Source organism: Taudactylus pleione, unplaced genomic scaffold (assembly GCF_031769625.1).
Source record: "Taudactylus pleione unplaced genomic scaffold, aTauple2 ptg000093l, whole genome shotgun sequence".
Classification (NCBI taxonomy): domain Eukaryota; kingdom Metazoa; phylum Chordata; class Amphibia; order Anura; family Myobatrachidae; genus Taudactylus; species Taudactylus pleione.
In genome coordinates this window covers 1,507,839-1,521,277 of record NW_028284495.1, presented here as the reverse complement: position 1 = coordinate 1,521,277, position 13,439 = coordinate 1,507,839, and positions in this window count along the sequence as shown.

Here is a 13,439-nt window from a genome sequence, read left to right as displayed (position 1 = left end):
ATGCTCCAGCCTCTTATTTACTTCTTATTCTTGCTCCAGCTTCTTATTCACTTCTTATTCGTGCTCCAGCTTCTTATTCATGCTACGGCTTCTTATTCACTTCTTATTCGTGCTCCAGCTTCTTTTTCACTTATTATTCGTGCTCCAGCTTCTTATTCACTTCTTATTCATGCTCCAGCTTCTTATTCATGCTACGGCTTCTTATTCACTTCTTATTCATGCTCCAGCTTCTTATTCATGCTACGGCTTCTTATTCACTTCTTAGTCATGCTCCAGCTTCTTATTCACTTCTTATTCATGCTACGGTTTCTTATTCACTTCTTATTCATGCTACGGTTTCTTATTCACATCTTATTCATGCTCCTGCTTCTTATTCACTTCTTATTCATGCTACAGTTTCTTATTCACATCTTATTCATGCTCCGGCTTCTTATTCACTTCTTATTCATGCTCCAGCTTCTTATTCACTTCTTATTCATGCTACAGTTTCTTATTCACATCTTATTCATGCTCCAGCTTCTTATTCACTTCTTATTCATGCTACAGTTTCTTATTTACATCTTATTCATGCTCCTGCTTCTTATTCACTTCTTATTCATGTTCCAGCTTCTTATTCATGCTCCAGCTTCTTAATCACATCTTATTCATGCTACAGTTTCTTATTCACATCTTATTCATGCTCCGGCTTCTTATTCACTTCTTATTCATGCTACAGTTTCTTATTCACTTCTTATTCGTGCTACAGTTTCTAATTTACACCTTATTCATGCTCCAGCTTCTTATTCACATCTTATTCATGCTCCAGCTTCTTATTCACTTCTTATTCGTGCTACAGATTCTTATTCACTTCTTATTCCTGCTCCAGCTTCTTATTCACTTCTTATTCCTGCTCCAGCTTCTTATTCATGCTACGGCTTCTTATTCACTTCTTATTCATGCTCCAGCTTCTTATTCACTTCTTATTCGTGCTCCAGCTTCTTATTCACTTGTTATTCATGCTCCAGCTTCTTATTCATGCTACGGCTTCTTATTCACTTCTTATTCATGCTCCAGCTTCTTATTCATTCTTATTCGTGCTCCAGCTTCTTATTCACTTCTTATTCATGCTCCAGCTTCTTATTCATGCTACGGCTTCTAATTCACTTCTTATTCGTGCTCCAGCTTCTTATTCACTTCTTATTCGTGCTCCAGCTTCTTATTCACTTCTTATTCATGCTCCAGCTTCTTATTCATGCTACGGCTTCTTATTCACTTCTTATTCATGCTCCAGCTTCTTATTCATGCTACGGCTTCTTATTCACTTCTTATTCATGCTCCAGCTTCTTATTCCCTTCTTATTCGTGCTCCAGCTTCTTATTCACTTCTTATTCGTGCTCCAGCTTCTTATTCATTTCTTATTGCTGCTCCAGCTTCTTATTCACTTCTTATTCATGCTCCAACTTCTTATTCACTTCTTATTCATGCTCCAGCTTCTTATTCACATCTTATTCGTGCTCCAGCTTCTTATTCACTTCTTATTCGTGCTCCAGCTTCTTATTCACATCTTATTCATCCTCCAGCTTCTTATTCATTTCTTATTCATGCTCCGGCTTCTTATTCCCTTCTTATACATGCTCCAGCTTCTTATTCACTTCTTATTCATGCTCCAGCTTCTTATTCACTTCTTATTCATGCTCCAGCTTCTTATTCATGCTCCAGCTTCTTATTCATGCTCCAGCTTCTTATTCATGCTACGGTTTCTTATTCACTTCTTATTCTTATTCACTTCTTATTCATGTTCCAGCTTCTTATTCACTTCTTATTCGTGCTCCAGCTTCTTATTCACTTCTTATTCCTGCTCCAGCTTCTTATTCACTTCTTATTCCTGCTCCAGCTTCTTATTCATGCTACGGCTTCTTATTCACTTCTTATTCATGCTCCAGCTTCTTATTCACTTCTTATTCGTGCTCCAGCTACTTATTCACTTCTTATTCATGCTCCAGCTTCTTATTCATGCTACGGCTTCTTATTCACTTCTTATTCGTGCTCCAGCTTCTTATTCACTTCTTATTCGTACTCCAGCTTCTTATTCACTTCTTATTCATGCTCCAGCTTCTTATTCATGCTACGGCTTCTTATTCACTTCTTATTCATGCTCCAGCTTCTTATTCATGCTATGGATTCTTATTCACTTCTTAGTCATGCTCCAGCTTCTTATTCCCTTCTTATTCGTGCTCCAGCTTCTTATTCACTTCTTATTCGTGCTCCAGCTTCTTATTTATTTCTTATTGCTGCTCCAGCTTCTTATTCACTTCTTATTCATGCTCCAACTTCTTATTCACTTCTTATTCATGCTCCAGCTTCTTATTCACATCTTATTCGTGCTCCATCTTCTTATTCACTTCTTATTCGTGCTCCAGCTTCTTATTCACATCTTTTTCATGCTCCAGCTTCTTATTCATTTCTTATTCATGCTCCGGCTTCTTATTCACTTCTTTTTCATGCTCCAGCTTCTTATTCACTTCTTATTCATGCTTCAGCTTCTTATTCACTTCTTATTCATGCTCCAGCTTCATATTCATGCTCCAGCTTCTTATTCATGCTACGGTTTCTTATTCACTTCTTATTCGTGCTCTGGCTTCTTATTCACTTCTTATTCATGCTCCAGCTTCTTATTCATGCTCCAGCTTCTTATTCATGCTACAGGTTCTTATTCACTTCTTATTCGTGCTCCGGCTTCTTATTCACTTCTTATTCATGCTCCAGCTTCTTATTCACTTCTTATTCGTGCTCCAGCTTCTTATTCACTTCTTATTCGTGCTCCAGCTTCTTATTCACTTCTTATTCCCGCTCCAGCTTCTTATTCATGCTATGGCTTCTTATTCACTTCTTATTCATGCTCCAGCTTCTTATTCACTTCTTATTCGTGCTCCAGCCTCTTATTCACTTCTTATTCCTGCTCCAGCTTCTTATTCATGTTACGGCTTCTTATTCACTTCTTATTCATGCTCCAGCTTCTTATTCACTTCTTATTCCTGCTCCAGCTTCTTATTCGCTTCTTATTCGTGCTCCAGCTTCTTATTCACTTCTTATTCATGCTCCAGCTTCTTATTCATGCTACGGCTTCTTATTCATGCTACGGTTTCTTATTCACTTCTTATTCGTGTTCCGGCTTCTTATTCACTTCTTATTCATGCTCCAGCTTCTTATTCATGCTCCAGCTTTTTATTCATGCTACGGTTTCTTATTCACTTCTTATTCGTGCTCCGGCTTCTTATTCACTTCTTATTCATGCTCCAGCTTCTTATTCACTTCTTATTCGTGCTCCAGCTTCTTATTCATGCTACGGCTTCTTATTCACTTCTTATTGATGCTCCAGCTTCTTATTCACTTCTTATTCGTGCTCCAGCTTCTTATTCATGCTCCAGCTTCTTATTCACTTCTTATTCATGCTCCAGCTTCTTATTCACTTCTTATTCATGCTCCAGCTTCTTATTCACTTCTTATTCATGCTCCAGCTTCTTATTCATGCTACGGCTTCTTATTCACTTCTTATTCGTGCTCCAGCTTCTTATTCACTTCTTATTCGTGCTCCAGCTTCTTATTCACTTCTTATTCATGCTCCAGCTTCTTATTCATGCTACGGCTTCTTATTCATGCTCCAGCTTCTTATTCATTTCTTATCATGCTACAGTTTCTTATTCACTTCTTATTCGTGCTCCAGCTTCTTATTCACTTCTTATTCATGCTACGGCTTATTATTCACTTCTTATTCATGCTCCGGCTTCTTATTCACCTCTTATTCATGCTCCAGCTTCTTATTCAGGTCTAATTCCTGCTCCAGCTTCTTATTCACTTCTTATTCCTGCTCCGGCTTCTTATTCACTTCTTATTCATGCTCCAGCTTCTTATTCACTTCTTATTCATGCTCCAGCTTCTTATTCACTTCTTATTCATGCTCCAGCTTCTTATTCATGCTCCAGCTTCTTATTCATGCTCCAGCTTCTTATTCATTTCTTATCATGCTACAGTTTCTTATTCACTTCTTATTCGTGCTCCGGCTTCTTTTTCACTTCTTATTCATGCTCCAGCTTCTTATTCACTTCTTATTCATGCTCCAGCTTCTTATTCACTTCTGATTCGTGCTCCAGCTTCTTATTCACTTCTTATTCATGCTCCAGCTTCCTATTCATGCTACAGTTTCTTATTCACTTCTTATTCGTGCTCCAGCTTCTTATTCACTTCTTATTCATGCTCCAGCTTCCTATTCATGCTACGGCTTCTTATTCACTTCTTATTCGTGCTCCAGCTTCTTATTCACTTCTTATTCGTGCTCCAGCTTCTTATTCACTTCTTATTCATGCTCCAGCTTCTTATTCATGCTCAGGCTTGTTATTCACTTCTTATTCCTGCTCCAGCTTCTTATTTACTTCTTATTCATGCTCCGGCTTCTTATTCACTTCTTATTCATGCTCCAGCTTCTTATTCACTTCTTATTCGTGCTCCAGCTTCTTATTCACTTCTTATTCATGCTCAAGCTTCTTATTCATGCTACGGCTTCTTATTCACTTCTTATTCATGCTCCAGCCTCTTATTCACTTCTTATTCATGCTCCAGCTTCTTATTCACTTCTTATTCGTGCTCCAGCCTCTTATTCACATCTTATTCATGCTCCAACTTCTTATTCACTTCTTATTTGTGCTCCAGCTTCTTATTCACTTCTTATTCCTGCACCGGCTTCTTATTCACTTCTTATTCATGCTCCAGCTTCTTATTCACTTCTTATTCGTGCTCCAGCTTCTTATTCACTTCTTATTCATGCTCCAGCTTCTTATTCCCTTCTTATTCGTGCTCCAGCTTCTTATTCACTTCTTATTCGTGCTCCAGCTTCTTATTCATTTCTTATTCCTGCTCCAGCTTCTTATTCACTTCTTATTCATGCTCCAACTTCTTATTCACTTCTTATTCATGCTCCAGCTTCTTATTCACATCTTATTCGTGATCCAGCTTCTTATTCACTTCTTATTCGTGCTCCAGCTTCTTATTCATTTCTTATTCATGCTCCAGCTTCTTATTCACATCTTATTCATACTCCAGCTTCTTATTCATTTCTTATTCATGCTCCGTCTTCTTATTCACTTCTTATTCATGCTCCAGCTTCTTATTCACTTCTTATTCATGCTCCAGCTTCTTAGTCACTTCTTATTCATGCTCCAGCTTCTTATTCATGCTCCAGCTTCTTATTCATGCTACGGTTTCTTATTCACTTCTTATTCGTGCTCCGGCTTCTTATTCACTTCTTATTCATGCTCCAGCTTCTTATTCACTTCTTATTCATGCTCCAGCTTCTTATTCACTTATTCGTGCTCCAGCTTCTTATTCACTTCTGATTCATGCTCCAGCTTCTTATTCCTGCTCCGGCTTGTTATTCACTTCTTATTCATGCTCCGGCTTCTTATTCACTTCTTATTCATGCTCCAGCTTCTTATTCACTTCTTATTCATGCTCCGGCTTCTTATTCACTTCTTATTCATGCTCCAGCTTCTTATTCACTTCTTATTCATGCTCCAGTTTCTTATTCACATCTTATTGATGCTCCAGCTTCTTATTCATGCTACGGCTTCTTATTCATGCTCCAGCCTCTTATTCACTTCTTATTCTTGCTCCAGCTTCTTATTCACTTCTTATTCGTGCTCCAGCTTCTTATTCACTTCTTATTCGTGCTACAGCTTCTTATTCACTTCTTATTCCTGCTCCAGCTTCTTATTCATGCTACGGCTTCTTATTCACTTCTTATTCATGCTCCAGCTTCTTATTCACTTCTTATTCGTGCTCCAGCTTCTTATTCACTTCTTATTCTTGCTCCAGCTTCTTATTGATGCTACGGCTTCTTATTCACTTCTTATTCGTGCTCCAGCTTCTTTTTCACTTATTATTCGTGCTCCAGCTTCTTATTCACGCTCCAGCTTCTCATTCATGCTACGGCTTCTTATTCACTTCTTATTTATGCTCCAGCTTCTTATTCATGCTACGGCTTCTTATTCACTTCTTAGTCATGCTCCAGCTTCTTATTCACTTCTTATTCATGCTACGGTTTCTTATTCACTTCTTATTCATGCTACGGTTTCTTATTCACATCTTATTCATGCTCCTGCTTCTTATTCATGCTACGGCTTCTTATTCACTTCTTATTCGTGCTCCGGCTTCTTATTCACTTCTTATTCATGCTCCAGCTTCTTATTCACTTCTTATTCATGCTACAGCTTCTTATTTACTTCTTATTCATGCTACAGTTTCTTATTTACATCTTATTCATGCTCCTGGTTCTTATTCACTTCTTATTCATGTTCCAGCTTCTTATTCATGCTCCAGCTTCTTAATCACATCATATTCATGCTACAGTTTCTTATTCACATCTTTTTCATGCTCCGGCTTCTTATTCACTTCTTATTCATGCTACGGTTTCTTATTCACTTCTTATTCGTGCTACAGTTTCTTATTTACACCTTATTCATGCTCCAGCTTCTTATTCACTTCTTATTCATGCTCCAGCTTCTTATTCACTTCTTATTCGTGCTCCAGATTCTTATTCACTTCCTATTCGTGCTCCTGCTTCTTATTCACTTCTTATTCCAGCTCCAGCTTCTTATTCATGCTACGGCTTCTTATTCACTTCTTATTCATGCTCCAGCTTCTTATTCACTTCTTATTCGTGCTCCAGCTTCTTATTCACTTGTTATTCATGCTCCAGCTTCTTATTCATGCTACGGCTTCTTATTCACTTCTTATTCATGCTCCAGCTTCTTATTCATTCTTATTCGTGCTCCAGCTTCTTATTCACTTCTTATTCATGCTCCAGCTTCTTATTCATGCTACGGCTTCTTATTCACTTCTTATTCGTGCTCCAGCTTCTTATTCACTTCTTATTCGTGCTCCAGCTTCTTATTCACTTCTTATTCATGCTCCAGCTTCTTATTCAAGCTACGGCTTCTTATTCACTTCTTATTCATGCTCCAGCTTCTTATTCATGCTACGGCTTCTTATTCACTTCTTATTCATGCTCCAGCTTCTTATTCCCTTCTTATTCGTGCTCCAGCTTCTTATTCACTTCTTATTCGTGCTCCAGCTTCTTATTCATTTCTTATTGCTGCTCCAGCTTCTTATTCACTTCTTATTCATTCTCCAACTTCTTATTCACTTCTTATTCATGCTCCAGCTTCTTATTCACATCTTATTCGTGCTCCAGCTTCTTATTCACTTCTTATTCGTGCTCCAGCTTCTTATTCACATCTTATTCATCCTCCAGCTTCTTATTCATTTTTTATTCATGCTCCGGCTTCTTATTCCCTTCTTATACATGCTCCAGCTTCTTATTCACTTCTTATTCATGCTCCAGCTTCTTTTTCACTTCTTATTCATGCTCCAGCTTCTTATTCATGCTCCAGCTTCTTATTCATGCTACGGTTTCTTATTCACTTCTTATTCTTATTCACTTCTTATTCATGCTCCAGCTTCTTATTCACTTCTTATTCGTGCTCCAGCTTCTTATTCACTTCTTATTCCTGCTCCAGCTTCTTATTCACTTCTTATTCCTGCTCCAGCTTCTTATTCATGCTACGGCTTCTTATTCACTTCTTATTCATGCTCCAGCTTCTTATTCACTTCTTATTCGTGCTCCAGCTTCTTATTCACTTCTTATTCATGCTCCAGCTTCTTATTCATGCTACGGCTTCTTATTCACTTCTTATTCGTGCTCCAGCTTCTTATTCACTTCTTATTCATGCTCCAGCTTCTTATTCATGCTACGGCTTCTTATTCACTTCTTATTCATGCTCCAGCTTCTTATTCATGCTACGGCTTCTTATTCACTTCTTAGTCATGCTCCAGCTTCTTATTCCCTTCTTATTCGTCCTCCAGCTTCTTATTCACTTCTTATTCCTGCTCCAGCTTCTTATTCATGCTACGGCTTCTTATTCACTTCTTATTCGTGCTCCAGCTTCTTATTCACTTCTTATTCGTGCTCCAGCTTCTTATTCACTTCTTATTCACTTCTTATTCATGCTCCAGCTTCTTATTCATGCTACGGCTTCTTATTCATGCTACGGTTTCTCATTCACTTCTTATTCGTGCTCCGGCTTCTTATTCACTTCTTATTCGTGCTCCAGCTTCTTATTCACTTCTTATTCATGCTCCAGCTTCTTATTCATGCTCCAGCTTCTTATTCATGCTCCAGCTTCTTATTCATGCTACGGCTTCTTATTCACTTCTTATTCGTGCTCCAGCTTCTTATTCACTTCTTATTCGTGCTCCAGCTTCTTATTCACTTCTTATTCATGCTCCAGCTTCTTATTCATGCTACGGCTTCTTATTCATGCTACGGTTTCTCATTCACTTCTTATTCGTGCTCCGGCTTCTTATTCACTTCTTATTCGTGCTCCAGCTTCTTATTCACTTCTTATTCATGCTCCAGCTTCTTATTCACTTCTTATTCATGCTCCAGCTTCTTATTCATGCTCCAGCTTCTTATTCATGCTACGGTTTCTTATTCACTTCTTATTCGTGCTCCGGCTTCTTATTCACTTCTTATTCATGCTCCAGCTTCTTATTCACTTCTTATTCGTGCTCCAGCTTCTTATTCACTTCTTATTCCTGCTCCAGCTTCTTATTCATGCTACGGCTTCTTATTCACTTCTTATTCGTGCTCCAGCTTCTTATTCACTTCTTATTCGTGCTCCAGCTTCTTATTCACTTCTTATTCATGCTCCAGCTTCTTTTTCATGCTATGGCTTCTTATTCACTTCTTATTCATGCTCCAGCTTCTTATTCATGCTACGGCTTCTTATTCACTTCTTAGTCATGCTCCAGCTTCTTATTCACTTCTTATTCATGCTCCAGCTTCTTATTCCCTTCTTATTCGTGCTCCAGCTTCTTATTCACTTCTTATTCGTACTCCAGCTTCTTATTCATTTCTTATTGCTGCTCCAGCTTCTTATTCACTTCTTATTCATGCTCCAACTTCTTATTCACTTCTTATTCATGCTCCAGCTTCTTATTCACATCTTATTCTTGCTCCAGCTTCTTATTCACTTCTTATTCGTGCTCCAGCTTCTTATTCACATCTTATTCATGCTCCAGCTTCTTATTCATTTCTTATTCATGCTCCGGCTTCTTATTCACTTCTTATTCATGCTCCAGCTTCTTATTCACTTCTTATTCATGCTCCAGCTTCTTATTCACATCTTATTCATGCTCCAGCTTCTTATTCACATCTTATTCATGCTCCAGCTTCTTATTCATTTCTTATTCATGCTCCGGCTTCTTATTCACTTCTTATTCATGCTCCAGCTTCTTATTCACTTCTTATTCATGCTCCAGCTTCTTATTCATGTTCCAGCTTCTTAGTCAGAAAATGTTATATTAAAACATTTAAATAAAGTTAGATCACTAAGCTAACACTTTGTAAACAAATAATTGTGTCCCTTACACAGAATTCAATTGTATTTTTCCTGGCACAATAAGGATTTGGGCACAAATTGGGCAGTAAAGCGGGCACAGGCACCACATTTTGTCATTTTGAATAAGAAGATGTAGTTGTGCAAGGGTTTACTAGCCTCAATCAACAAATTTTACACATGGAACCTACAGAGTATGGTCACATACATATCACCCTTTTGACATTTGCCTTGACCAAGAAGGATTTTGGCATGAATAGGGCAGTAAAGCGGGCACAGGCACCACATTTTGTCATTTTGGATAAGAATCTGTAGTTGTGCAGGGGTTAACTAGCCTCGGTCAACAAATTTTACACTTGGAACCCACAGAGGGTGGTCAGGTACGTATGACCCACTTGCCATTTTCCTTGACCGACAAGTTTTGGGCATAAATAATTTGGGCAATGGACGAATGGTCTCGATCTCGGTACCTGTGAATAAACAAAAAAACAGCCACCCACACAGCTTCACTATACTGACTTCTTTCTTTAGTGTGTACCACACACACCAACCTGACTACTCAGACATACATCAGCACCCTGTCAACAGCAGTACAGGCTGGATGTAGTGCATTCCATATCACCATGATACTCCTATGCTCCCCAACAATGCATCTACACCAATAATGCAATAATTGTTACAGGACAGTGTAATAATGCAGTTATAAAGCATCAGAACCGTAGCTAGGCATTTTGGTGCCCTGTGCCAAAAAGATCATTGGTGCCCCCCCCCCACATATATATTTTATACAGGGAAAGTGTTCAGCGACGGCATGCGCCAAAAATAAAGGGGTGGGATGTGGCCACACAAAAGTACCAGTTCACATTAGTGTTCATTATTCACAATACACAGTACAGTAGTGTAGTACCCCAAACCCCTTTATACATGTTACGCCAGTAGAGCCCCTTATGTACAATATGCCACACAGTAGAGCCCCTTATACATGTTACACCACACAGTAGTACCCCTTTTAAACATTATGCCACATAGAGACCCTTATACACATTATGCCACACAGGAGTGCCCCTTATACATGTGTGATAAGGTCGGGGTAGCGGGTCCCTCTCCTGGGGTAGATGGACACCACCTTACACACAGAAGCCAGGAAACAGCACTCCAGTTGTGGACTTTCGTGCAAGCTGGACGGTGCCAGTTTTTATTGTGCAATTTCAACAATCAAATAACAAAACATAAAATAAACCCTAGCCCAGCTGGGCACTAACTAGACAGTAAGTTCCCTATCTAAGAGAACACTAAACAAAATCCCTGTGCACAGTACCTTCTGGTTTACAGCCAACAGTGTCTCAGAGCAAGCTAACCTGCGGCCTGCTCTCCCAGGTATGAGACACTCAGCTATGAAAAAACTCAGCTTATCTGAGCCACTTTCAGGTGATGAATAATGAGCCTGCTACCAGGCTGAAAGGCCCAACACCTGGAGTGGCCTGTGGATGGAGCTCTCCCTCTCCTCACATCCACACCCCCAGGACCCATTCCGGCTTTTCACAGAAGCCGACATTTCTAGTTTGCTTATCCAATAGATTTCTTCTGGGGGTTTTAAAAGACATAAGAAAGGAATCTGGGACATAGAAGCACTGGAGAAGTGTGGAATGGCTGCTATATATCACACATGTTATACCACCCAATCACAGCCCACACTCTTACTGCCCCTATTTATAGCTATCACTGTCCCCAATCACAGCCCACACTGTTCCCTGTGACATATCTCAATTCCCCCACTCTCACTGCCCCCCTTATAGCTATCAGTTCCTCAAATCACTGCTCACACTGGTCCCACTTATAGCTATCACTGCCCTCAATCACAGCCCACACTGCTCCTCCCTCCCAGCTTAATGCCCTCCTCACAGCCTCCACAGCTTCTCCTTCTAGACCTAACCCTCAGCTCACGCCATGTCTCTGCAGCAACCTCAACCCTGCCCCCATGTATGTCTATAGCCCCAAGCTCAATCCCTGTGTCTCCCAATAGCCTCAGCCCTCCCTCCGGTTTCTCTCTATAGCCTCAAATGATTTCCCCCCTCACTTACCTCAATGATGAATCTTCTAATTGCTCCTCCAGAGTCCTCCTCATGGCTGCGGCGGTGGCAACAGGCTCTTCAAAGTCAGTCAGTCTCTCTCTGAGAGTCTGTTCTTCACCGCGCTGACGTCATGACGGCCCGCGCGCAATGCAGAGAAGAAAACTTTATTGTTCCGGCTGGGTAGTCAATGTCTGCATCCTGTTGATTACTGCATCGGCGCAGGCACAGGCCAGGACTAGTCACAATCACCAGACTGGCCCTGTCATGCAAGGGAAGCAGCTAGAGCTGGGGGGAGCAGCTCCGGCTGGGGGGCCCCCAAAAGAAGAGGGCCTGGGGGTACTCGCCCCCTGTACCCTCTTAATCCATCTGAGTGGGGGCGGCAGATGCTGAACCTGGTAAGTGAGGCACCAGCCACACCCTCCTCCCTGCGGCCCTCCCCTCTTTACCTCTTTTGCCAGCGCAGTCAGAGTTATACACTGAGCATGTGCTGGCTTTGTTCAGAGGCCCTTAGAACATTATGGTGGATTGCCAGTTCCGCCCTCAGGGCTGCTCCGCTCTGTGCCGCGGCACCGGCCGCACCACCCTAGCTACGGCCCTGCAAAGCATTACAATAATCACAAACAGGTACCTTACTCCAGCCTACCTTTTAATGGAGGCCTGATTGCAGTAACTGAGATGACGAGGTAACAAGTTTACAAACCACAATATATTCTTATCAAATCAGAACAGTACTACAGAGCTTAATGATCTTCTGCTGCCTCAGGCCTAGTGCCTGCCTTCTAGGGGGTCAATTACACTATATAGGGCCTATTGTCCACCTAACAATGGGTTAATGATGTAGAACCCAAATGAACCCTATAGGGCCTAAAGCCCCTTATACCTTGTGGGACTAGTACCCTCTCTGGCTATGGCTTATTATCCGCCTAACAAAGGCCGTCTCTGCTGATTGGAGCTTAACACCCACAGTGGCCACGGGCCTAATGCCTGACAATTAAAATAGCATGCAGTTGAATGAAAATACAATGCAATTAGACTTACCAGTCCAGTAGTCTTCAGCTGAACTAACCTAGTTCAGCCACGACCACTATGTGTACTTCACCCGAGGTGGGCCGACTCCCACAATATCAGGGCTTCCTTTAGTCTTCACCTTGAGCTGGCAAACTCCCACTGCCACAGCACTCTTCACCCAGATAGCAGTGACCAAGGTCCAGGGGTATAACTAGGGTGTTTGGCGCCCAGGGCAAGTTGAGAAAATGGCACCCCCCTTAGTTATGTGACCTGGGCCTATTGCCCATGGTCACTTATAGCCTTAGGAGCATGGGCCTAATGCCCGCCTATTAGTGCCACAGACCTAAGGCCTGATGAGCCCTATGCACCTACTGCCTGACAACCTGGTGGTCTAGGGAGGGGTTAATGATCGTAAGGCCTCATAGAGGGCATACCTGTCCAGTGGGAGAGGCTGCAGTGAGCAGCTTCATTCACTCTTTTACTTCCCAACCACTGCAGCACTTTCCGGTCCTCAGCCGCATTCTTCTGCAACCGAAGCTCTTCTCTATTGAGCCCTGTGTCTCATGGCATCTTCTGCAGCCACTAGAGCTCTTCTCTTTTGAGCCCGGTGTCTTCTGGACTCTTCCAAGACCGCTGGAGCTCTGATTGGCTCAAATTCAAATTTTCACCCCTCTTCAGTGGCCGGCGACCCACGAGCTGCACTCAGCTAGCAGCCGGTGCCACATGTCAGCCGCTGCTGTTCCTTGACCGGTTCTGGAAACAGACATACTGTCCCAGTGCCGGACACTGATGTGTCCTGCTCGGGATACATTTCACCGGACTGCAGGACTAAGGCGCCGGGATCAAACACTTGGTCGCAGCACTGGACATTGCCCTGGCTGGCGGCAGCCCCCCTCTGCCGGGCCTGTCAGATGGTGCCCAGGGCAAG